This window comes from Nannospalax galili, unplaced genomic scaffold (genome assembly GCF_000622305.1).
Source record: "Nannospalax galili isolate Female #2095 unplaced genomic scaffold, S.galili_v1.0 scaffold145, whole genome shotgun sequence".
NCBI classification, from domain to species: Eukaryota; Metazoa; Chordata; class Mammalia; order Rodentia; family Spalacidae; genus Nannospalax; species Nannospalax galili.
This window is the reverse complement of record NW_008353604.1, coordinates 767,743-772,890: the sequence shown is the minus strand read 5'-3', so window position 1 is coordinate 772,890 and position 5,148 is coordinate 767,743. Positions and strand designations below refer to the sequence as shown.

At 39.9% G+C, this 5,148-nt stretch overlaps 1 non-coding gene across 1 annotated transcript; it reads left to right on the top strand.

The window, feature by feature from the left end:
- Window positions 1-2,612: 2,612 nt before the first annotated feature.
- Window positions 2,613-2,714, top strand: LOC115067332. The gene has a single exon (XR_003846756.1). It is a non-coding gene; the product is annotated as a U6 spliceosomal RNA (small nuclear RNA).
- Window positions 2,715-5,148: the final 2,434 nt, after the last annotated feature.

Genomic DNA, 5,148 nt, shown 5'->3' with positions numbered 1-5,148 from the left:
TTCTATCTTGTTCTAATAACAATGTAAATGTTTATTTATATTTATTTATTTTTATGTGTATATGTGTATTGCTGCATGTGTATAAATGCACCCATGTCATGCAATGTCCACTGAGGTCAGAAGAGGGTATTGGCTCCCCTGGAACTGGAGTTACAGATGGTTGTTAGCTGCCATGTGGGTGCTGGAAATCGAACCTGGGTCCACTGTTAAAGCAGTCAGTGCTCCTAAGCTCTGAGCCATCTTTCCAGGTCCCATAAATGTTTGTTTGGTTTTTTGTTTGTTTAATGTGTATGAATGCTATGCCCGCACGTGTGTAAGTGCACCCATGCCATGCATTGCCCACGGAGGACAAAAGAAGAAATCAGATCCCATGAAACCGGAGTTAGGATAGTTGTTAGTTGTCATGTGGATGCTGAGATTCGAACCCAGGTCTTCTGCAAGAACAGCCAGTGCTCTTAACCACTGAGCCATCTCTCTAGTCCCAACAAAGTAAATTTAAGCATGGAAGGGCCTAATAAGATTTGTAATTTAGTGGATAAATGAGGATCTCACAAATGCTAGCGTGGTAAAGGTCACCTGATGCTATTGGGTAAAACATTATGAGTTGGGGTCTTCTAACAAATCTTTAAGTCACTAGCATAATGGTTTTGCAAAGACATCTCATCATCCTCTTTTACCTCTTGTGTTATGATGTGAGCACTTTCGCTCTGCTTCTCCTTTTCAATAAGATACATTGTTTTTTTTCTGGAATCACAAAAGGACAAGGTCTACTCAGTCATGGATAACGGCATCTAAGTCATGATCTAAAACAATCTTCTGTTTACAAATTAACAATTCAACTGTTTTGCTACAGTGACAAACATCTAGTACAGTATATTATTCTAACTACAATAAAGGATGAATTGGAAAAAGAATAATGCAGTCAGATATGTGGGTAACACAGATTGATACTGCTAAAAATTAAAGGTAACAGGGATACAAAGAAAGTGTAACATTTAAGAAATGTTTCAGGAGTAGATTTAACAGAAACTCTTTAAGAGGAAAACACCTGTATCAGAGGGAAAGGATTTGCAAGCAAGCAGTTTTCTGGTTTAAGTCATTTATACAATGCATTGAGCAGGGGACATTTTGGAAGAAGTGATAGTGATTTCTTTCAAAGTGAGAGAAGGCTCAGGTACCTATAAGATTATTTATTTACTTATTTATTTATTTATTTATTTATTTATTTATTTATTTATTTATTTGAGGAGACAGGTCAACCAAGTCTGGCTTTCAAATAGGTGTGACCTGGAGGCAAAGTTCATTGCTATTACCATGATGACAGCAATTACATCCATGGATATCATCCATAGAGTGGGTGATGTAATCTAAGAGTTGAAGAGAGTAGGGAAGAGATCCAAGGGCAGGGCCCTGAGGCTCAGCAAACATTAAGACTTAAACAGAGGACAGAGTTACAAAAGAAGTGGTCTGAAGAGGCTAGAAAAAGAAAGCCTAAGTTAAAGACCTTGATAGACCCTAGAATTCAGGAAGAGTGTGTGGCTGTTTTTCATAGTGACTTTCCAAGTGTCTACTAACAGACCTCTCTAAATGGTAAGCTGATCTTTATGTGTTAAGAGCACATTCCATTCAGAATCATCCACAGGGCTCCCACAAGTTCGTTAAGACATATGTTAAAGGTGCTTCTTCTGGAGAAGATAAGGATCCCAGTTCACGTTCATTAGCACCTAAATCTGTTCCTTCCACCAAATCACAATTGTGATAGATTCTGTTGTGTAGCAATTTCCACCTAGGCTAAACCTTCCATCTTAGAGGGAAGTTCCTTAAGAATGTCAAAGGGGAGGTAAATATCAAGGTGCTTAAAGGGAGGTAAACAACAAGATGTTCTAAAGAGAGGTCAACAGCAGGATGTTCTAAAGTGAGTCATTAACAGGACATTTTGAGGCGGGGGTGAAACATGTCTGTCCTGCCAGGAAGCTCATTAAGCTCAGGAAGAAAACACAGTGGCTTCAGGAAGTCCCTGAAATTATCCAGGTTCATTAGGAGATATTCACCCAAGCATATTATATATATATAATATATATGGCCTAGGGAATGTTGAGAGACTCTCAGACAAACAGAGCTGCATAGAAAGCTGTCAGAGAAGCTTAGCTTCTTGGAGCAAGCAGAGACCAGACCAGAGTTGACTGGAAGAGGCTCAGACCACCTGAGCTACCTGGAAAGTACACTCTCTAGTGTGCTGTGGTACATGCAGGTTGGGAAGTGCACACCAGTTTCCTGCTTCCTGAGCCATCACCCACACTGAGGTGAAATTTTGGTGATGAAGCTGTCTTTGAGTCATCTCTGTTCCTGTAACTCCTCACCAATGCTCTTATAAGTAACCCCAATAAAACTCATTGGTTGGCCAAGTTGAATTTTGATGGTATTCTTGCTTTGGCTGCCATGGGTTGTCTATATGGGGTGAGTAGATCGATGCTTGTGTCTCCATAGGAATGATATTACACAATATGTCGTGTATCTGGAAATGTTCTGCTCTCTTCCTAACCGCATGTCTTCTCTCAAGTACTTACTATAGAGCAGAGACTCTATAAACGTATGTGTTTAATAAATGAATAGCTCCTTTTGGCAAAACATATATTAAAATTGGAACTATACAGAGATGAGCATGGCCACTGCACAAGGATGACACACAAATTCATGAACCGTTCCATATTTTTCAGCAAGCACAAGACCCATGCATATTCAATCAGACAAATACCAGCACAGATAGAACTCGGAAATGGACAGCAGATTCCAACATTAGCCAGAGAACTTTTGGCAGCTGATTACTGCTGGGTGAGGGAGAGATGATTTTCTTTAAGGAACTGACTCTAGATAGGCTGACTAAACTCTGGTGGATGAACTTGCGTTGAGGGATGCCTGGGCATACTAAGTTGACTTGATAGGTCTTAACATATATGACAATGTATAAAGTCCAGGGGCGGGGGTGTGAGGATGGGTAGGGGGGTATAAAATAATTAAGATATTTAGTATGAAATGCATGAAGATTTTGTAAAAATAAACATAAATAAATGGTCAATAACAGCTGAAGAGCAATTTTGAGGAAGTGGAGAGGAAAAGTAATCGTGTACTTAAAAGGTGCATTGCCTGGGTTCTAACTGCAACTCGGCTACTTCTTAGCAATGGAATTAATTTTGAGCTATTAAATAATTTTGCCTACTAAGCAGCAAACCACTCATTTTACATGAATTACTGACTCTATAGGATCTGCTCATTATAATTTTACTCTAAAATACTAAAGAGAAAAATGAATCTCTCATGCAATGACGCCACAGAAGTCTTTTTTTCTCAACCTTTCCTCACAAGTCTAGGGAGAATTACATGTGCTAGTGTATGTGAACATCTTAATGAATTATTAAAAGCAAAACAAAACTCAACTCAATTGCAGCATGCCCACTTCTACTGGCACCCGAAATAATCTCTGATCTAGCCCTGGGTTAACTGTGGGTTCAGCTTTAATGACAGCTTCATACACTGTTGTTTAAACAGTCATCCTCAGACTTGGCGTGGAGCAGGTGTATTCAGTAATTACTTAATTGTATGTATATAATAAGGCTTGGCAGTTTCAATAATAGTCACCATGATAAAACAGTGGAGAAAGGTAAGTCTTTCTGGGTAGATCTAAAAGTCTAAAACAGTGCCAACGATTACCCCATTTTGCTGACTTTGGAGTGCTATGTTGTGTCTGAAAGACAGAGAGTGGAGGTCCTGAGCTCAAGCGCATGTGACTTCTGTTTGGGATCAGAGATAGACTATTTGGCAGGGTATAACTCCTCAGAACGCTCACCCAGTAACAGCTTCCCACTGACATGAAATCATGACAGTCTTTCTGAGTTGACGTATGCAAATTTGAGTCATTCATCTTTAAGAGTTATTCTATAGGCATCTCAATATATACCCAACCCAGAATTCCGTTTGTGGCAACTACGTGACTATGCGAAAGAGTAGTTGTAAATAGAAAAAAATCTGAGCCAGTGCGGTCACTGTTCTGTGTTGCTAGCCTGCTTTGCCGAGGAGTGTGATGGTCATTGTTTCCTGTCTGCACACACTCCCTCGTCCACACAGATGTGAAGGTTTCACAGTTGTCTTCCTTGCCAAGGAGCAAAGGAACTGTAGACATATTACAGCTTGAAATGCTCTAGACAGGAAAAGTGTTAGAATATAAATGTTTTATGTTTTGCAAACAGTGTGTCAGAACCATTCAACTGAATCACTGCAGCACAAAATAGCCACATCAAGTAGATGAGCAAATGACCGTCATTATTGTTTTCCAATAAAACTTTATTTGCAAAAAGTGACAGAAGATCAAATTTGCCTATGGACCATGGTTTACCAGTCCCGGTCTCACTGTGTCATGCTACGTTTTTAAATATTAGTATCTAATATGAAATAGTCATGTAACTGTCATCCGCAAACACGAAGTCCTACTGATTATAGTGTTTTCAAGTGAACTTAACCAGAACGTGCCTAAATTTCAGCATCAGAATAATATTGCAGAACTAAAGAGATGTCTCAGCTGTGAAGAGCACATACCGCTCTCACAGAGGACATGAGTTCAGTTCCGTTTGCAGCACCCATGCCTGGAGACTCACAACAGCCTGTAACTCCAGCTCCTGAGAATCTGATCCCCTTTGCTATTGTCTTTAGGCACTTGTGACCGACAAACTCATACCCACAGACATATACACATATATACACATAACAATAAAATAAAATATCTCCTCATCGACTTCTCAGAGTGTCACTTGATGTCTATGCTCATATAGAGTGGCATGTTTCATTTGATTGGCTGGGGAGATAGCTCAGCCTATGTTTGATCCCCCCAAATCATGTAAAATGTAGTCTCCACAGCATGCATCTATTATCCTGGTATTGGAGAGGTGAAGACGAGTGGATCCCTAGTTCTCAGCAGCCAGGCAGCCTAGAATGTTTGGTGAATTTCATGTCAGTGAGAGATGCTATCTCAGTGAAACAAGGTTGACTGTGCCTGAGGAACTAATGTCTCCGGCATCTATGTGCATTTATTCATACTTTCACACAGGTGCACACACAGGAACACATACACATGTGCTCACACAACTGTATATATAT